The sequence below is a fragment of the Pinus tabuliformis genome, chromosome 7 (assembly GCF_031772625.1).
Source record: "Pinus tabuliformis cultivar Carrire ecotype Pingquan chromosome 7, CPIR1, whole genome shotgun sequence".
Lineage (NCBI taxonomy): Eukaryota > Viridiplantae > Streptophyta > Pinopsida > Pinales > Pinaceae > Pinus > Pinus tabuliformis.
Genome location: NC_142293.1, coordinates 44,653,419 through 44,676,261, shown reverse-complemented (window position 1 = coordinate 44,676,261; position 22,843 = coordinate 44,653,419). Strand labels below are relative to the sequence as shown.

The following is a 22,843-nucleotide window of genomic DNA, read 5'->3' as shown; positions in this document are numbered from 1 at the left end:
TCCTATAAGAGAGATCCCATAGCTGCTTCCATCTACTGCTGCAAGTTATCATTTCAGAAACTTTATTGCAGCTTCAAGCGCATCAAACGCCTGCACAAACCAAATGAATCAGTCACTCCATCTTCCGAAATGAAAAAGAAAGTCGGACTAAGTTGAATGATGCAAGATTCATGATCTCAAGATATTCTAAAAGTGATATTTAAGGGTGGGTAAATAATATGTCAAAGGAGTTGAATGGATTTTATGAAATAAAAGTTAGTAAAAGGCTTGGAAAAAAATTTATAGGTAAAAGTGAAAACAGAAAAACATTTTATTTTAGAATAAGAGTTTAAGACAATAGTAAAATTTATTTAGATATTTTAACAAGTAGTTTTTGGGATAATTTATTTAGCAACTGGCTTTTGCCATAATCTATTTAGCCAAAAATTTGTTGAAACTAAAAACATATATTGTAAAGCTTCACAAGGAAAAATAGAATACATCAACCAAATGAATAAACAATCTACTCTCTGTAGCTCTAAAAATTATCGAACTCCAGAGAACTCACTATCTAATAATCGAAAAGTTACAAGCTTGTAAAGAACTAAGATATTTTAAGCTTGCCTGCGCTCCTCTTCGACAGAATTACTGCCCCGAAGATTTGTAGTTGGGTAAAGGAATCTGGTCTGCTTCGATACGATTCAAGTCCTCTAACAGAATCTCATAATGCTTCTTCACTTCCTGTGGGGTTTTCCCACCAACCATAGCAGCCACTTTGTGCCAACGGTCAGGAGTGTCCTTGTCGTAGATAGCCAAGGCGTTCTCAAACACTTTGTTTTGCTGCGAAGTCCACTTTGTTACAGTATCGCTGGAAGAAGCCGATTGACTACCCATATTTCTTTATCTCTGGAAGCAACACCTTCAAGGACAAAGTTCAAACGCAAAGTTTAAGGTATGTTTACCAACCTTTCATTCATAGTATCTTCATGTAACAAACAAACGCCAAACTTAATAAACACGCCAAATTATACTCTATAATCTAATAGAATTATAGAAACAATGAAAAGCCCCAAATGTTTGAAATGCTACATGAGCACATAGATAGGTTGGGAGTTTCTATAGAATTGTACCAAAACGTAGAACCCAATGAGCAACTTCAATATAAAACTCTAACTAAGGATCAAAGTTAAATTCATAAAAGCATACTAAAATCAATGGCAAAATTTAGAAATGAAGACTAAAACATAGTACCCACTTCCTCCAAATGATCTGCTAGGCAGTAAAATCAGCGGGATTCTAAGCTAAAAAACCTGTATGAAATCCAGGGTTGTGAGAGGACGGGACACACGAGGGGCTCAGAGGGGCATTCCAATTGATGTTTTCTATCAAGGGGCGAGGAATGCAGTTTGCATTGGACACCACGACCTCTTGTGTTCTTATAAACGGTGAGCCAGTTGTCGAATATCTGATACTTTACTCGAATGAATAATGAGTAACTCGTCTTAGTGTATACAAACCACACGATGAAGTCTGCATCGAGACAGTAGGAATCAGAATCAGAAGAGTGTCGCTTTCAACCATTAGAATCCACTAACGTGATTCTTTCTGAGCTGCAAATTAACAACACAATAACAAAAAAAACCAATATTTATTGTGTTATTGACTTATTAATAAGCAAAATTATATATGTCCACACTTGGATAATGTACTGGTTTAAATCCAACCATAAGAATATAAAAAAACATCATATACACTCAAACTCAAGTCAAAGGCTCTGCATTCGAGTTTGTCTACGTCCATTATTTTTAATAAATTAAAACGGTGATGAACCAATTTGTAAGCAGGCTTAAAGGTGGAAATCCAATGTCTCTCTTCTACTAACACAACTTTGATGGTTGGTTTCCTTTGTTTATGTGGTCACTTCATTCGGGATTGTATTCTTTGGGAATCGAGTCGATCCTGGACCATGTTCAGAATCTAGTATCTATTAATAAAGAATAGTTTTATATTATAAATCTAATAAACCATTTAAGAAAAAAGTAAGAGTGTTGTCATTGGAATTTTGGAATAAAACTTATTTTTCTGTTTCTAAAAAGAAAACTCTAAGGCAACCCATCCAGAGGACTTCGCTGCTCGATTACAAACAATTTGATCCTCGAGTTGGGCTTGCTAAGATTAGCTTTAGAAATATAGGTCGACCGACCTCGCTTCATACTAGTACCGATATTCTAAGTATTTGTTAGCAAACGTTGAATTTTTGCACTTTTGAGAAAAGTGCAAAAGCAAGGTTAGAACAAGCTGAAACAATATCGTATATTTTATTTTATTCTTATCAATCAAGGCCAGACAAAAGAATACTATGAGAATCATTTTATGCCTTGGACAGTTACACTATCTTACTTTACAGTTACCTTAATCTGCTGCAAATTTATAGATACTGTTTTTGTTGTTCTCATAAATCACTTCGTTTTTAGTGGTGCTTGGTCGAAACTCTTAGAACATCTGGCTTTGGGATTCTCTGGTGAAACCCATTTTGGAGCTACAGCACAGCTCAACCAACAGACACTGTTTTTGGTGGGGCTTGGTCGAAACTCTTAGAACATCTGGCCTTGGGATTCTCTGGTAAAACCCATTTTGGAGCTAGTAATGGTAAACTCCCGCAGGTTTAAAGCTACAGCACAGCTCAACCAACAAATGGATGTCTTCATCAAACCTCATGGATTCTTCATTGTATAAGGCAATTGATAGTAAGTTTGTATTCACAACTTAGCAGGGCTGACAAGGATTTAGGTAATCTGCTTTATATAACAAGTTTTTTAATGATATATCTTTAAATTTTATATGTGTATAAAGATGTTAAGGAGGCTACAAACCATTACATTATTATAACGAAATATTTATTATGAATTTAACATTGTTATACAGGAAAATTACATCAAGATAGTGAGAAAATAATATTTTTCTCAATTGAATTAAAGTTAAATATAGTTGAACTAAAACCTATATTTATAAAACAACAATTAACAATAAATTGTGGTCAACCTAAAACTTCGTAGAATTAAACTATCCATTTGCAGGTATTTTTAAAGTTCGCAGAATTAAACTATCAATTTGCAGATATTTTATATGTGAAGATAAGTTAGCTTGAAATTCCTTGTTGCATATAGAAACATTCCAGATTGATATTGAATATTAGCAGACAGATAGGATTAAATAGCTACTTTGTCGCTGTAGTGAATGTAGATGAGGACGAAACTTTGCAGAACTATACTTGATAATTTAGAACTTAGAACTAAATGTGGTAATAAAAGATAACTTGAGAATGATTTCCATGTTGGGAAAATATTGCTGAATATTCCTGAGTTGAGAAAATATCGCCGACTGATATAACTAGGAATATTTTTGTAGGAATAGTTTTTGCAATGAATTAGTGGATAAGAAGGCTTGATGTTGTTGAACATAAGGGAATATCTTTTTCATTAATTTGTTAATCTTATAATTGATTCTAATTGAAAATATTATTTAAATTTGATATCATAATTTTTATTTTTATTTTTTAACTTCATTAATTTGATATTCATTAATAAAAGAGGATTACATAGTGATATAAAGCTGGAACAATTTCTACCAGCCAAGACAATATCATAAAGAACATAAATGTTCAGACCATATCCCTTGCAATAAAGAGCTAGAGGCAAATTCAATACACCATAACACTCATTTTTCCACCAATCATTGGGTAGATAGAAGTGTTATCAACAAGCATATCCTTTACAGTTGAGAGACAGAGACATCTCCAGCACGGTATAACATTAATATTGTCATGAACCATTCGGAAAATGGAAGTATTACCAACGAATATTCAGTCAAAGTACCATGTATGGCAAGACTGCAAAGACATAGTTGTAACACACATAAAAGATAAGGCACTATGCGAAAGACCAAATTCACACCAACAACGAGCAACATAACCATCCCATAGACAACATGTGCACACATTAGGATCCAATTACTGATGAACATGAAGAAATCAAAGCCATTCTAGGACGCCGAGCCCATAGAAAACCTAGGAATGAAGCACAGTGGTGTTTTAACATACAAACTTGATACACATTTGAACTATAAGGATCACCTACATAACACCAATTAGTAGCGTATATAAGATGCAAATCCTACTCACACCAAAAATCTTAATATTTAGGAAGGGCACAAAAACCACCTCATACCAAACAAATTCTATGTTGTGAGAAACAAGAAAGACATCTACAATGTTGTATCAAGATTTTCAAAATGGTGACAAAAAACTTGAGAGCAATTTGTAGTCTTGATTAGATGAAATGATAGTGTGGTTCTGAGCACTATCAACCAGCGAATCAATAGGATCTCTAGGGGGATCTCTAAGATCACTAGAAGCTGAATCTAACACCAGAAATATTTGCACTGGAGCGAGTCTAGAATCCACATTATCTAGGGAAAAGCTTTGATTTCGTAACACCATGAAAGAATGTTCTAGTTGATTCATAGGAAAGGGTTGAATTATTCTGAACCCAACATGACCATTTCCTCCCCTCCTTATCATCATTCTATGACGAGGAGGCATTATAACTATGGCAAGTGAGTAGTGAAGACAACTATGAGAACCTTGATTAGAGAAACAAGAAAACAGACAGAGCATCGATCCTGTTGGGTATTTTTAAATGGGAAATACCAAAACCAACTAAATAACCAACACAGAGACAATGCTCTGTTTCCTCTGTCTCGGGATCTTTTGCAGAGAACCTCTTTTTTAAAAAATAACTCAGAACACAGTTCATTACACAGTCACAACATTTTCTATTGATTTAAAAAAAAACTGTTACAACTTTCATCCTCTACGCAGAGAGGGATTTACAAGACAAAACTCTGTTGCATATTTCTTCCTCTGTGCAAAGAGGGAATAAAAAAAACTCTGCTGCTCTCACAGATTTTCCACTGCTGTGGTGATTACATAAACAGCTTCAAAAACATTCCTGTGTTTTTCATTGCCTGACAAACATTACAGCACTGCTGTGCATTTACGAAAATCGCACTACTGTGCGCAACCGCCACATAACACCATTACAAAAAAAATTGTGCACAGGCACAATACACCTCTCCCATATGCAATAATAACAATCTGTTATTTTCTTCATGCACTGCTGTGCACTCTCTCTTTGCTTTTCGCTTCACAACAGGTTTTTAATGGGCATCACAAATATATAAAAAAAACGCACTCACATTGTGCGCAGCCACCATACCCGTAAAACTTGCTCGCTGGCACTACCAAAAAAAATTACTACGGCACACACCCTTTTTCATTCGATATATTTATGTTTTTTTTGTTATTTCATAATGGTCAACGCATCTTTAAGAAATATGACACATATGATATGTGTGCCCATACCATCGTACATATATATATAAAAATCATTAACGTGCCCATAACCATTTAAAAGCGCCTCCACCAAACAATACGAACAACATTAAAAGCCTCAGCGTTTCCTCCACGGCGGTCAACGGAAAAGACAAACCTTATACAATTTGGTTTTGGGAAGCCATCGGGTCCGCCCTTCATCGCATCACAACTTTACTCATGTCAAAGACCCCGACCCTATGACATTGCCGATAGCGATGTGCCGATAGCGATATCGGCGATCGCTCGTCGGAAACACAAATGCTCCTTTATAATTCCTTCACTTCGACTTTGCCGATGCGATGTCGGCGATATTTCATATCGCTGCTGCTGCCTGCCTCCGATGCTCCAACCCGCCGATATGCCGACTTGCCGATATGCCGATATGATCTGGACGGTTTTATGGTTTCGTTCGGTGGTTTTTGGATGCAGCGTGCTGACTGAGTCGGCTGCCATCGCTGTCCTTGTCCGCCTGCAGTTGGAATTACCATTCCAACACTCCCCTTTAATTTCAACTGCTGGGCATTCAATCTTACCCAAGCACTTCCTCACATGGAGGGATTCACTAACTGCTTCTGATGCAGTTCATAAACAAACAATGTTGTCTTCCTCTTAATAGAGGGATTAACCTGAAACTGTGCTTAAGAGCACCTTCCTCATGACAGAGGGATTCACCTGTGACTATGCTGAAAAGCATCATCCTCTTGACTGAGGGATTCACCAAATCACTGTGTTGAAAAGCACCCTCCTCTTTAATAGAGGGTTTCACCAAATGACTGTGCTAAAAAAGCACCTTCCTCATTACTGAGGGATTCACCAAATGACTGCTTCAAATGCAGTTCCAAAACAAACAATCATTGCACTGCTGTGTGTGCAAACTCATTACAATGTTCTTTTATGCTGATGCATATTCTCTGCTGCACTGTTGTGCCATCTTCTTTACTGTGTCTATCCCACACTGCTGTGTCTACACTTGCACTGCTTGTGCATTTTTCAAAGACAAAAATGCTCTGTCTTTCTTGGAACAATTACACTGTCCCAATTTACAAATTTACACTGCTGTGTGTAAATATTTCTTACAGTCACTGCTGTTGCATATGTTCGATTTCAATTCAATGAACAACACATTCATTACACATACATTTACTGCTGTAAATAAAAAAAAATTCTTTTACATCTGCTGCTGTCCATTACCTTTCATTTCTTCAACAAAACTTTAATGCTGCTGCATCTTTCTTGTTTGCATTGCTGTGTGCTTCTCCTTCTTCATGATGGGAAAACTTTTCTTCAAGCTGCTGCTGTCCATACACTTGGTGTTGTGTTGCTGCTGGAATTTGCACTGCTGTGTGCACATACACTTGGCACTTCATTCTCCACAAAAAAAATTAACACGGGCTGCTGCCTTTTCTTATGCACCCTTGCTTCACACAATCTTCAGCTTCATTCATTTTATTTTCACAACGCACTAATGTGCAATTCCTTTGGCTTTCTGCTGCCACACACATTCTTATATATCCAGTGTGCATTAAAAATCTGATGTCCCTGTTTTTCTTTATGCATTTCTTTGCATGCTGCATTGCATATGAAGAAAAACATTACATTTTTTTACTGTTGTGTGAGAAATTTCATTGCATTCTCAGCCACTGGGCATTTACGCTCTGCTGCGTTTTTCCTTCTCATTTTCTTCTCACTGCTTTGCATTTTCATTCCCAATACAAAACATTTCATCTGCTGTGCATTACACTCATTCTGCTGTGAGTATGTTCTATCACATTACATAGAAGGAAACTACCTTGCATTGCTATGCATTTCAATGCATGTGCATCACAAAAAAAAATTCAAACTGCTGTTCATGTTCTATCTTCCCACTGCTGTGAGGGTCTCCATGCTTTGCATTTTTCTCTTATCTCGCTGCTGCTCTTTACATTTCAGCGCTGCCATCTTTTCTTCCTTATGCATTTCTGTGCATATTGCATGAACACAAAGCAAAAACATTGCTGATTTCATCACTGCTGCATATTACCTTTCAGAGGGATTAACAAAGATTTCATTTGCAACTGCTGTGCTGCAATACATCCTCCATCAACAAATGACTGTTAATACAGTCCAGCAAACAAAAATTACAAGCTCCCCTTTAATGTATGCTTGTCTTCTTTTGGCAAGTTTTCTCAAAACAAACTTAGATCAGCTGCGTTGCTTAAGGGGCTTTCACACTGTATTTCTTTTCTTCTCCATACTTGTGTAACTTTCTTCTTTTGTGTGGGTCTAGCTTGCATAGGAGCCCATGTTAAGTTACATTCACGTGCCATATGCCCAATGTTATGACACTTGAAACATTCTACATTTTTCATGAATAAGAATTCATGATTTCTTCTTGTGAAATTATTTCTTGGAGATTGTCGAGGACCACAACATCTATCTCCATGAAATGCTCTACAATCTTTTGCCATATGACCAAAGTTTGAGCAAGCATAACAATAACCATAAAATGAACTTTGGTACCTGGGAGATGGAGGTTTCCTTGATGTACTTCTGAAGCCTTGCTGCCTTGAGATCCTTTGATGATCACCATTGCCTCTTGCCCTCTTGACATCAGCTACATTTCTTCTTGGAGCTGATTTTCTACTTGGAGCAGGATTTCTTCTATTGCTGCCTTCATTTTTCTCCTTGCCTTTGCTGGAACTAGGAGCATCACCATATCTTTCTGGCTTCTTCACATCTCCTTTGCTTAAAGCATCTTCATCCTTGTTTGAGGGTTCACCTACATACCCAAGTCCTGATTTATCAAATGGAGATCTGTGATAGCTGAGCATGTCATCCAGAGCTTGAGAGCTCTTCATCATTTTGTTCATCCCTTCAACCTTCTTCCTGAGGAGGACAATCTCTTCTTCCAACTTTTCACATTCATTATTCTTCTTTGCTAGTTGTCCCTCAGTTTCTTCCTTGCTATGAGTAGCTTCAGCTGCTACTATTTTGAAGGAGATAATATCTGACTTCATTTTGGAGATTTCTGCTTGACTGCTCTCCATTTTCTTTTCAGCTCCTTGTGCCTGCTTCCTGGCTTCTTGTAGTTCGGACTTAAGGGAGGAGACCTCTACCTTGTACTGTCCAATCTCTTCTACAAGCTTATTCACTCTCTTGTGCCTTTGTTCAAGTTGACTTGTCAAGGCATCTGCCTGCTTCTTTGCACTATTCAGCTGATTTGTCATAGATATGACTTCTTCATGATGCTTCCTCTTGCATTGATCCAGCTCCTTCTTGATCTTGGCCAGCTCTTCATCCCTTTCCTTTACTTGAAGCTTGATGAAGTCAAGCTTTTCATTCTCAGCTTGTATGATGGGTTCTTCTTGACTCATTGTCATGGTCAGTGCTCCCTTTGCATGAAGGTCATGCAGTCTGTCCCATATATCCTTTGTTGATGTATATTTTCCTAGATTCCTCTTCACAGAATCAGGCAGCCCTTCCAAGATTAGTTTTACTGCTTGTGCATCATACTCCATGGATTCTTTATCCATCTTGCTATCATCAATCACAGACTCCCAGACTTCAATCCCCTCAGACATTAGGAAAGCCCTCATCATTATTTCCCATACATCAAAGTTTCCATGAAACTTTGGGGTTTCAAATAAAATGTATTCTAATGGATTGCCTTCTAGTTTAGTAGAGGAGGGAGACACATTTTTAGCAGGCTTGGAGGCTTTCTTCTTTGACCTTGCCATTCTTATCTATACTCCAAATTACTTGACTGTGTTTTTTTTTAATCACTGACTGTTTCTTTAACAGTAACAGAAAGGAAAGCTTTGAGAAATACCTTAATCCTTTTGGCTGTGGCTTCACACTGCTGGAGAAGTTTGACTGCTGCAACCACACCTTCCTTCAGCTTCTTTGAGTCTTCAAAGAGCCTGGACTAGCTCTGATACCACTGTTGGGTATTTTTAAATGGGAAATACCAAAACCAACTAAATAACCAACACAGAGACAATGCTCTGTTTCCTCTGTCTCAGGATCTTTTGCAGAGAACCTCTTTTTTAAAAAATAACTCAGAACACAGTTCATTACACAGTCACAACATTTTCTATTGATTTAAAAAAAAATTGTTACAACTTTCATCCTCTACGCAGAGAGGGATTTACAAGACAAAACTCTGTTGCATATTTCTTCCTCTGTGCAAAGAGGGAATAAAAAAAACTCTGCTGCTCTCACAGATTTTCCACTGCTGTGGTGATTACATAAACAGCTTCAAAAACATTCCTGTGTTTTTCATTGCCTGACAAACATTACAGCACTGCTGTGCATTTACGAAAATCGCACTACTGTGCGCAACCGCCACATAACACCATTACAAAAAATTGTGCACAGGCACAATACACCTCTCCCATATGCAATAATAACATTCTGTTATTTTCTTCATGCACTGCTGTGCACTCTCTCTTTGCTTTTCGCTTCACCACAGGTTTTTAATGGGCATCACAAATATATAAAAAAAACGCACTCGCATTGTGCGCAGCCACCATACCCGTAAAACTTGCTCGCTGGCACTACCAAAAAAAATTACTACTGCACACACCCTTTTTCATTCGATATATTTATGTTTTTTGTTATTTCATAATGGTCAACGCATCTTTAAGAAATATGACACATATGATATGTGTGCCCATACCATCGTACATATATATATAAAAATCATTAATGTGCCCATAACCATTTAAAAGCGCCTCCACCAAACAATACGAACAACATTAAAAGCCTCAGCGTTTCCTCCACGGCGGTCAACGGAAAAGACAAACCTTATACAATTTGGTTTTGGGAAGCCATCGGGTCCGCCCTTCATCGCATCACAACTTTACTCATGTCAAAGACCCCGACCCTATGACATTGCCGATAGCGATGTGCCGATAGCGATATCGGCGATCGCTCGTCGGAAACACAAATGCTCCTTTATAATTCCTTCACTTCGACTTTGCCGATGCGATGTCGGCGATATTTCATATCGCTGCTGCTGCCTGCCTCCGATGCTCCAACCCGCCGATATGCCGACTTGCCGATATGCCGATATGATCTGGACGGTTTTATGGTTTCGTTCGGTGGTTTTTGGATGCAGCGTGCTGACTGAGTCGGCTGCCATCGCTGTCCTTGTCCGCCTGCAGTTGGAATTACCATTCCAACAGATCCTTGAACCCCTGATTGAAAGACTAACAAATCATCCCCCAATTGCCACACCAGAGGACTAAATTCAAGTAAATTACCCAATTCATTACAACATAGACACAAAACCCTAAATTCCCTAGAGCCATGACATACCATGAAGGTTACCAATACCCAGATTAAGAACTAGGTGATTTTGGAATCCACAACACACAATGTCCTCAGCAAGGTGGGAACCAGAATAACTAAAATGAATTGCGCTATAAATAACTGTAATTATCCCCAGTAAAAAAACTTAGAGTATTCCAAGAACATAAACTAGATACAACCAAACAAATCCCTTTCGAGATACCAAACTTTGACAATCGGAGCAATAATCTTCCGAAATTCAAACACACACTATATTAGAACTAGGTTATCAACAAACAAAGAAAATGTTGTAGAAGGAGATGAAATACCTCAACACTTGCATCAGACTATCCAGAAACAATGGAATTTAAGGTATGGATGCAAGCTCAACAATATACCCAATCTACGCAACATGCAAAAGAGAAACCAAGAGCAGCGACCTCAAATGAAATGAGACTAGGTGAAGGACGTCGAGGATGAATCCTCAACTCTACTCCCATGTGTTGGAGTCACCATTACCGTTACACCAAAACCCGCAGGTGTTAGTAAACAGACACATCGCTAGATTTAAGCACATGCCACGAAACACACGGGAGCGTTGGATCAACACCACCATTAACAAGGAGCACAACAATCTCCCCCCTCAATGTGAGCCACGTGCGTTTTGAACTCGAGACCTTTGGCTCTGATACCACTTGTTGGAGTCATGATTTCCGTTACACCAAAACCCGCAGGTGTTAGTAAACAGACACATCGCTAGATTTAAGCACATGCCACGAAACACACGGGAGCATTGGATTAACACCGCCATTAATGGGGAGCACAACACCATGTTGCACATACCTCCACCACCTTTTGTAGGGAAAACCAAACACTCCTCATTATTTCAAATAATGGGGACCCTTTCCATTAATTTTTGGCTAAGCATCTTTTATGATTTTCATTTAAGTTAATTGTTTTACAATTTTATCGTTTTATCATTTTCGTCGGATTTATGTTTTAATTGTTTCTTTGAATCTGATTTTTTATAAGCTTTCCATCGATACTTGTTTTGCCCCATTTGGTCCACTGGTTTGTAAATGACACTACTTTGAAGTTTGATCATTTTCTCATGTGGATTAAAATTGTAAATAAAATGTATAAAATTTCAATTTTTGTAACTAATTAAGTTCAATAGTGATTCATTGTAAATATTGACTTTTAATTAAATTTTATTAATTTTTCATTTTCTAACTAAAAGTCTTACAAAATGGTTCAACTAAATCATACAACCGATGAAAATGCATTTCAGATCTTGGTAATTTACTCCAATTTATTATTTTGAAACAAATTACCAAACTCAAAATCTTAAAAATTTCAAATTGAGTATAGTTCAATTTATAGGATTGATAATTGACATAGCCTTGCTCATCTTTATTAATTTAATATCCCCTTAGACCACAATCATAAAAAACATATTAAAAAAGTCTTATCCCAAAAATCATATCGTAAAAAACACTTCTCGCAAAAATCACAAAAACTTATGGCCAAAAAAACCATATCGCAAAAACATTAAGGTGCACATTTAAAAAGTCTCGATCATTCTTACTTCCTAAATGCGATAAGCCTTTTTCTCTGATAATGTATTAAGACCTTTCCTCCTTTTTCATATAATATTCAAGTAATAAAAATGAACGAATGGTGAGTTATATGATTAATAGGTACGGTGAGTTATATAATGGATGGGCTTGAAGTTATAATATACCTTTTAATATATAACTTTGAAACATTAAATATTAGTAATTAAATTTTATTCAATTTTATATGATATGGTTAAATTAATTAATATATAATGTTTGATTAATTTAGATTAAATTTAAAATCAATGGTATATATTTAGTTAACTAACATCTAATTTGAAATAATAGATTTTATTTAAAAATACATTTTTTAATTAAAAATTCAGTTTTTTAGCCTAAGCAATAGAATTTCCAGAATTCTCGCAATTTTAATATACCAACTTTAGAAGCTTATAAATGGAATTTTACTTTGGCCAAATGAGACCTAGGATAGCTCATTGGAAAGATAAAATCATGAAGAATATTTATGAGGAGGATTCATTAACAGATTCGAACATTTATTGAGTCTAAAATCCAACAGAATATCAAGCTCCAAATTTTTAAATAAAACTAATTTTTTTGAGTTTATTTTCGACATTTTTATTTGTCAAAGCCTCTTCTAAATGCAAATCCATTCGTCAACGATATCCTTGGCCAATTAAATCATCACAAACATAAACAGAAAGCTCAGATTTCCTTATCAATTATTTATTTAATTGAATTTGATTAGATTTTTTTTAATTCCAGATTTGGCATTTTGATTTTATTTTTGCATTTTAATTTTGTTTTGATTTGATTTTGCAGGAAAACAGTGGAAGAGATGAAGAAAAAAGAATCTCAATCAAAGAGAAGACTCCAACAATACAAGAATGTAATTTTGAGCCAATAAAATTGATTGAACATATTTCTTCTTCAACAAACTTTCCTATTTTGAATTTCTTTGTAAATATTATAAATAACAGATTGTAGAAGGTAATAGGGGCTTCTTTCCTATGCAATTCTGGAATTCTAAAAGCAATTTTGTAATAGGAATTTAGAGTTTTAGGTGGGAGGAGTGAAAATCTCAGATCTAGGGATTGTTGAAGATTTTTCTTTTGCATTCTGAATTATGTGTGATGGATAGAGTTTCCACTTCTGCAGTTCTTGTTGTAGCAACATAAATTCAAGCATTGTAAAGGACTGTTGGAGACAAGCGGAAGAGAAATAGGTTCAATAAATTGGCATTTCTAATACTACTACTTTAAATACTAGTTTCATTTTATGATGGGAGGAATGTGTCATTTTATTCATATTTGTGCACTTTTGTTGGTATGAATAATTTGTCTCAATCATATGTTGTTATTTATCTCTTCTCTTATGGGTTGAATTTTAATGTCTGAGTAACTATTTACTTAGAAATCTTTCTTTTAATAATGGTTTAGCAAATAGTAATATGTTGTGAATTTCTTCTTCATATTATTGTTTAATTATTTGAATCACTGATTAAATAATCAATATCATTTTGTGAACTTCTTCCTAAATGTTGTTATTTGATTATTTCAGTTAAGAGGTCTCCAAATAGAATGTGTTCTGGTATTCATAATATCAGCTTATTGAACTACTTCGTTAGCGTGATATTCATTATAATCCAAACATATTTAAATCCCAATCATTTAAATATCTTACTCTTAGTTGGGTTAGATCTATATCTGTCTAATTGAGATAGGATTAGGATTTAGTTATTTTTGCTTGCATTATAGAATAAGTTTGCATTTAGATTTAATGTTACATTATTCTAAGTTTTCTTCCCAAAGAAGCAAAATTTAGTTGTGGCTTGGTTGAGCCCTAGATCAGCTTAAGGATCAATTTCTTCCCTAATCAACAAGAGGGCTGATATGATATCTCTTCTCTATTGGTGAATAAAAGTCATATTTTAAAGCCATTAGAGATTGAGAGAAGGTAACTAGACCTAGTTGAACAAATCAGAACCACCATTCACAACGAAAAATGAGTTTCTTTAAGGTTGAGACTGGGTAATTATCCCCCATCCTGTTGCAGCAAATTTCGAGGCTTCAACATTTTGACGCTAGAATGAGGGCTTGAAACTTGTTGTCTATTGGAGCCTTTGTATTCTAACTTCTTATTATTTATGATGATGACTCCTATTGGACTTCTAATTTGGAGTTGTATCCATGGAATTGCATCTTCCAATGCTCCACCCAAAGTGGTAAGGCTCTTATCTCAGGTGAAGTTTATTGGTAAGAGAAATTCTTCTACTTTTAATCATGCCCTTCAATTTATTAAAAAAATTTCAAATTATGATTTTCAAATAATTGATGAAGGCATTTTATGCAAAATCTTTACTCTCATATTTGCGGCAAAAGCCAGAAATTGGTGTCGAACTCTTCCAGTTGCCTCAATTCATAGCTGGGGTCAATTTGTTACAATGTTCCTTTGTAAATTTGATGGCTATAACTACGAACAGTTATGTGACGATTTTGAATATTTACAAAGATTCGAAAATGAATCTTTGAGTGATTTTACCATTAGGTTTCGTTTAAATTGTTTGAAATTTAAAATTGAAGAAAAACCTACGGATGAGGAATTATTAGATTGTTATGAACATATTTTCTCTCTTCCTCCCATTCATAATCCATGTGAAAGTATTTCAAGCTTTGCTCAAACTCCTTCCAATTACATTAACACAATTGAAAATTCCAATATGAAGATGCAAACAAATGATGATGAAGTGGCCTCTATTATGTATGATCATTTTTTTCATTTAGTGCAAACTTCTTACAGTATTGATAGTGATCAAGATGCACCTTCACATGTCAGTGAATCTCAATCACAAAGCTTGGAAAATTTTACTACTCAAATGCAAGAAGATACCAGCGATAATATTGAAGAAGATACCACTTTGAAATTTGAAAATTACTGTGTGTTAAATTTACAAAATCAGTTAATAAATCAGCAAATACAAGAAACAATAAAAGTTTCCAATAACATGTAGCCTGCTGTACAAATTTCTAAACTCTTGGATGATGAGAAAATGCCAAATTCAAGACAGCAAAGCAACATTCTTCAAGTAAGCACAAGTACACAAATGAATGATCTCAAATCTGAAATTTACAATGAGAAGAATGCATAAGAGTTCTTAAATAAAGACACTTTTATAGCCATTGCTTTTGATTCTCATTTTTCCCTTTATCCTGATATTTTTGCTAATAGCAATTTATCCTCTCTTAACAGTAATGATATATTAGAAAATAAAGAGGCTGATCTTAGTGAATTGCCAATTAGTTTTTATCAAAATAGAGAATTAATTATTCATCATTCTTTTGGCATTAATGAACATGTGCTTTATATTCCTTCTTGTTTTGATACATTGGATAAGATTGAGGGGAATTCTAATGAATGCCATGAGGTCATTTATGATAGTTACTTTGACATTGAGGACATTGATTTTTCTACTTCACTATTGAATCCTTATGATAAAAATCTAATGAAATGTGAAAATGAAGGACACTCTAATTCAAAAATTATTTCAAGTAGTTCTCATTTTCAAATAATTAATCATACTAATGATTTCAACATTCAGGAAAACATTCCAATCTATGATTTATATGATGATTGTTTGGCAGCAGACCCCCCCCATAACGGTTTTGGGGCTCAAAGTTCGAAATTTTGAGTAAAGGAATTGTAAAAGCTCCGCGAAATGCATGGAGTGCAAATTGTAATGGGTTAAGTCCAAGGGTAGTCTGCCCTAAAATGTAATGGAGTAATCTATAATGTGTCGGCTTGGCCATGGTCCGCGGACCATGGGAATGTATAAATAGAACAAGGATCTAGGATTAGTAGACAGTTTTTCGAATGATAGCTTTGATGTATGAATTTGTGAAAGCGAAAGTGCTCTGAGTTTGTAAGTTCAAGTTGAGGGTAGTAGAGGGTAGAAGAGGCTCTGCAGCTATGTGTGCAGAGGCCTGGTAGAGCCCGCAACTATGTACGTGGACCCCTGTAGCTGAGTGCGCAGGGCGGAAAGTGGAATGCACTGAACAGAATATCAATACAGATAAGTGTTTATGAAATATTGTGTATTTGATCACCGATCTGAATGTTTATGCTTATGTTATGATTTTATGAAGTATATTTATGATTTTGCGCACTGGGTTTAAGTGTTAAATGTTTGCTTAAAGAAAATAGGGTATAAATCAGATCTATAATAACAAATAACAGTAGTAAGACTAAGGACCTAAGATATTCGCAAAAAGTCCAGACTACTGCACAGAATAGCAGAAGGACATAGATTGGGTTGTGAATTCTCTCGTCCTCATTAAGACATCCCTAGGGTGTGGAAACCTAGTTCCAGCACCCTCCCATACTACCTCGAGTGAGACTTCAGTCCGCGCTTCGCGGATTGTTTCCGAAAGGGCTGGTAGTACGAGATTTTGTTTGGCTAAAAACTCTTCCGAACCTAGGTCAGAGCCCAATAAGCCAACAAATGGTTTCATTGCCAGGATCGGGATCTACCTAAAGGGATGTCTAATGCCGGAATGCTGGAACCATACAAGGAAAGAAGCTGAAGATTGATGGGTCAGAGGGTTTATCACTGAACTCCTGATAGACGCAATTATTGGCAACAACGAAGTTGTAAAGAAGTTTCCTCAAAAGAATCGCGAGAAGAGAAAGCTTTAAAAGGAATGAAGGGTTAATTTTACCACTGTGAAGGAAGTGGAGCGTGTAAGAATTACGGTTTAGCATGGTGAACGAAATCAAGTTGCATGTATTTAAAGGAATTGGAAACAAAGACCTCGATCAATTTTGGTTCGTAGTGAAAGCAGTATGGGAAGCGCACGGGGTTACAGATGATAACATCAAAAAGGCCACATTGGTGAGCGCGTTGCAGGACCGCGCGTTGACATGGTATATTAAGCACTCTAGTGATCATCTGAATGCCAGAATAACAGAGATCCAAGATGCATTGAACAAAGAGTTTAGTAGACCAAAATCAGAAACTTAGTCAATCATTGAATTTAAGGAAATTGCGATGCTTCAAGGTGAGACACCGTGGGATCTAGATCAGCACCTGAAAAGTATGATCCGTGAGGCAAATATGATGCTTTCAGATGCGCAGCACCGCACCTGGTTTGTGGCATCCCTAACACTGCACCTAAGGACGGCGCTGTCACAACAAAAGATCTCGATCCAGGCCAAAGCATTAGAGATAGCGATGATGTTGCATGAAACACCAATACAAGATCCTGGGTTGGGAGTCCAACAAATCCACGTGCAACTGCAAAATCTATGTTTAGAGATGCAAAATTTGAAGAAGGATAGGGTGTCGTGGCTGGAAGTATGCGAAGAGGTGTGGTGTATAAAATGTAAGGGCCAGGGTCACGATAACGATCACTGTCCTGTATTCGTGAATTATTCGATAAGAGGGGCACCTATGCCACAGAGACTAGAGGCTTCGGCTGGTCTAAGTGCGTCCACCGCCCTCTGGTGTGTGATTTGTCAAGTAGGAGGAAAGCATGCGATGGGCAACTGTCACCTATTGTAGAAATATACCCAGGATCTGCAGCAGCTGTACTGTAATTTTTGTAGATCAGTGGGTCATGATGAGTGAACATGTTGAAATTATGAAATAATGATGGATAGAACTCCAGCCTATCTAGTGCAGGTGGAAACATGAGGGCCTGATCCAGCTGGAGCAATATCGCTGGGTGGCTTCCAAAGGCATGGTCAAGGATGAGGAGGGATGAGACCAGGACGAGGGCACGGATAGTTAATGTGCTACAACAGTGGAGGACTCGGGAACTACGCACACGACTGTACGAATCTTACGAGAATAAGTTGCCTGTACTGTGAAGAATTTGATCATGAAATGATAAATTGTCCAACGCTAATTGCCCAAATGCATGAAAAAGGGGTGTTGCAGCCCACTCTGATGCAAAATGTCCAAATGATGAGATCTGAACCACGCGAAGATGACCCCAACATGAATATGATGCTTAGAAGTGGCACGACCATGGGGGAAGATAAAGGGAAGAAGCTTGAATAAGAACCTGGGTACGTAAGGCTCCTACAAAGGAACCAACATTTGATTTGCATCGTGCGAAAGAAAAATTTATGGAAGCTAAGAAGAGCTTCGTGGAGGTCTCTACTTCAAGTAGTAGGGATCAACAAGAGATGGATCTAGACCCCTCACTACTAAATACCTTTTTAGAGACATGTATGAAACTGTTGCGTGATAATAAGGCAGTCAAAGGGCTACAAGAATTAATCGCTAGATGCGCAGGACCTAGGGAGCCATGCGTAGTCTGAAAATTGGGGAAGCATGCCCTACGCACCGGGCATGAAATGAGGTTGACGGTGTAAATTGGCAAATATGAGATGGACCAAGTAATCTTAGACTTGGGGTCGGACACGAACATGCTACCGAAGCAGACTTCGGAGCACATGGGCAGGCCCGTGCTACAGTGGTCCCCCATTCAATTATGAATGGTGAACCAACAAAATATCTTTCACATGGGAAGATTAACAGGAGTAATAGTAGATATTGGTGGCGCGAGCACACAGACAGATTTCGAGGTAATAGAAATTGTGGATGATAGTAACCCTTACCCTGCATTACTCAAAATATACTGGGCAATGGATATGAATGGAGTTATTAATCTAAAGAAGTGGAAGATGATTTTTGAGACAAAGTCCCTACATGTGATCATGCCACTAGACCCCGCCGAAGGACGACGTTACATAGAGGCCATGTGCGATGATGGAAGTGATGAAGAGCTTGATTGTATATACAAAATAACTGTGAGGAACGAGGATCGGCGGCTCCCTACTATCGATGAAAGGGCCCCATGGAGGACCGCAGAATCCTGCCTATCGGAGGCTGATGAAGATGATGAGTAATGGCGCAATCGGTTGAGGGAAGTGACGACGCTAAATTGTAATATGATGACCAAATCCCTGCATTGTGTAACCGCCCAGGCATAGGATCTACCAACCTATGATGGAATAATAGTGGTGGAAGAATTCTTGCACCAGTATGAGAGCAAGTGCCCGAAGACCAGAGGTTTGATGCATTAAAATGGGTGTTGTCGCAACTCCTGCACATTGGTGGGGAACACATGAAGGGAACTTTGAAAACTGGAGGGACTGCAAAAGGATGATGCAACTAAGATTTGGGAAGCCGGAGCTACGAATAACTGAGAAATATGATGGACGCGATGACCCGCACAGGCACCTCGCAAAATGGACAAAAGCCTATGGAGAAGAACCCCAGCCTGAATGGGTACATCTATTTTATCATACCTTGGATGTCATTCCCAGAAATTGGTATACTGAAATAGAGCTCTGACATGGTACGGGAAAATGGGATATATTGCGTGAAGGGTTTTTACTAACGTTCTTATTTGAGGACCAATGGATGGATACCGTTGACGATGCACTGCAATTTGTCAAAGCCGCTATCTTCAAATTACCGCAGGAACCTGAAGAAATCATTCAACCAGAATGGACACATCAGTTAAGCCATGCCTTAGAATGTTACAACCTGCAAGCGGAGGATGATGATGATGATCCCCAAAATATTAACATTCCGGAAACAGAAGGAAGCCACGAAGTTCAAGGACCAATGATTGAGGATCCTGATATCACAACACCACTAAAAACAAAACAGGTGACCATTGGTACAGAGGAAGAGCCGAAGTACGCAACTTTCGGGGAATATTGGGATGATGCAACGGTGGATAAAGTCGTCGAGTTACTGTGCGAGTATCAAGACCTATTCCCGACCAAACTGACAGAATTGAAAGGCATTCTCGGCAAACTATGGGTGATGAAGATAACTCTAAAGCTGGACATGAAGTTGATTAAGCAGTGCCCCTACCATTTGAATCCGAAGTATAAGGAAAAAGTCCGCGAAGAATTGGACAAGATGCTTGCAGTAGGAATTATTGAACCTGTCAAAGAATCTAACTGGGTGAGTCCTATGATAGTACAAGAGAAGAAAGAGAAGGGTGAAATTCGAATCTGTGTGGATCTATGAAAACTGAATGATGCTTGCGTTCATGACCTGTTCCCAACCCCGTTTACAGATGAAGTCCTGGAGAATGTTGGTGGACAGAAAGCGTACTCATTCACGGATGGGTTCTCAAGATATCACCAGATCAAATCGTGCCAGAATATAGGAGCAAGACCACCTTCGTGACTGAATGGGATTCTTTCAGTACACTATGATGCCCTTCGGATTGAATAATGCGCCCGCGATATTTTCATGTGTAGTAGTAGCTACGTTCAAGGAATTCATTGATTAGTTTTTGGAGGTTTATTTTGATGATTGGACTGTATTTGGTCTAGTCAAGAAACATGTGGCAAGCTTAGAATTGATGTTGGATACGTGTCCACGACACCAGATTGTGCTAAATCTTAAGAATTTTACCTTCCTTATTTCTTTCGGAAATCAGCGCGGCAATGTAGTCTATAGACAGGGCCTGATGGTGGACCCGGCGAAAATTGTTGTCATACTCAATCTGAAAGCACCGCGCAGTGTCAAGAAACTTCGCACCACGTTGGGACATACTAGGTACTACCGGAAGTTTATTAAGGGTTACACACAAATCACAACACCAATGGAATAGTTGTTAAAGAAGGATGCCACGTATTGCTGGGATGAGGACTATAAGAGGAGTTTGGAGATTCTAAAGGAAAAAATGGCCTCTGCCCCAATTTTAGTTTTTCCAAAATGGGACATCGAATTTCATGTACATGTGGATGCACCGTGTATCACGCAGGGTGTTGTACTCACGCAGGAAGGAGTAGAAGGCATTGGTCATCCGATTGTGTTCGCAAGTCGGCCGCTGTTAAAAGCAGAAAAGAATTACTCCACCAATGAGCACGACAGATTGGCGATGGTATATGTGCTCCAGAAATACCGTCACTATTCATGACAAGATGTCTGAGTTAAGACGAAAAGGAGCGGGCAGTGGGCAATTAAGTCATGGAGTACGAGCAATCTACAGTGAATCTAGCATTAATAGGCTAGAAAAGGAGGGAATGGCGGAATTTGAATTTTGAAAAGGCTATAAATCACGGTGGGACACCTACTACATAAATCATAGTATCTAGAGGCTCGATATGGAACCCATGAACCTTGATGGTGGAAGACTAAGTCGAGTAGAGATACAAGACTTTCTAAACAATGCAAGGTCGCACGCTGGGGGCGCCATGCTGCCTCAATGCAGATGGTGGGAGATGTACCAGAAAGCTTTAGAAAAGTAGCAGGACCAGTCCGGATGCCGTTCCACAAACCATGGATCGACAAACAATATATGAAAGCTATGGGATAGACAGTGGATTCTGAGACAAATGACGAAATTATGCTCATAAGTTCATCTCTCACAAGCTTGGAAGATTGGGATCTCATGGAAAACATCTTTCTTGCAAAATTGCAACACAAGGTGCAACATATATTGAGTATACGGGACCAGACAGTGCAAACTTGCTATACCTTCACGAAGAGTTTGTGGCTCTGGCGCGTCAGCTAGAGCTAAAATACTAGAAGCATCTGCTTTCTGTTAACCGAGCAGAGCAGAATGAGCATCATCGGTTTAGGGAACTAGTGGGAGCAATGGAGTAGGAGCGTGAAGAAGTGTGCAAGAAACAAGGATGGAACAACGAGGTGCAGTATGTCACTAACAGGGATGGTAAACCGCAAAGTCTTAACAGCGCATCTAGCCACACCGACGAGTGACTCAGGATGAGTCACGATGATTATGTTGGGAGACTGTTGGCTAGCAGACCCCCCCCTGTGTAACAGTTTTGGGGCTCAAAGTCCGAAATTTTGGGTAAAGGAATGGTAAAAGTTCCGCGAAATGCACAAAGCGCGAATTGTAATGGGTTAAGTCCATGGGTAGTCCTCCCTAAAATGTAATAGAGTAATCTAGAATGTGTCGGCTTGCCCATGGTCCGTGGACCATGGGAATGTATAAATAGAACAATGATCTAGGATTAGAAGACAGTTTTTGGAATGATAACTTTGATGTATGGGTTTGTGAAAGCGAAAGTATTTTGGGTCTGTAAGTCCGAGTCGAGGGTAGTAGAGGGTAGAAGAGGCTCTGCAGCTGTGTGCGCAGAGGCTTAGTAGAGTTCGCAGCTGTGTGCGTGGACCCCTACAACTAAGTGCGCAGGGTGGAAAGTGGAATGTACTGAACATAATATCAATAAAGATAAGTGTTTCTGAAATATTGTGTATCTAATCACCGATCTGAATGTTTATGCTTATGTTATGATTTTATGAAGTATATTTATGACTGCGCGCACTGGGTTTAAGTGTTAAATGTTTGCTTAAAGATAGTAGGGTATAAATCAGATCTATAGTAAAAAATAACAGTAGTAAGACTAAGGACCTAAGCTATTCACGAAAGCCAGACTGCTGCGCAGAATAGCAGAAGGACGTAGATTGGGTTGCGAATTCTCCCATCCTCATCAAGACATCCCTAGGGTGCGAAAACGTGGTTCCAGTACCCTCCCATATTGCCTCGGGTGAGACTTCAGTCCACGCTCTGCGGATTGTTGG

General features: G+C 38.0%; 1 pseudogene; it reads right to left on the bottom strand.

Annotated features, from left to right (window-relative positions):
• Positions 1-613: 613 nt before the first annotated feature.
• Positions 614-873, bottom strand: LOC149245148 (protein RADIALIS-like 6 pseudogene; annotated as a pseudogene).
• Between the last annotated feature and the right edge of the window lie 21,970 nt (positions 874-22,843).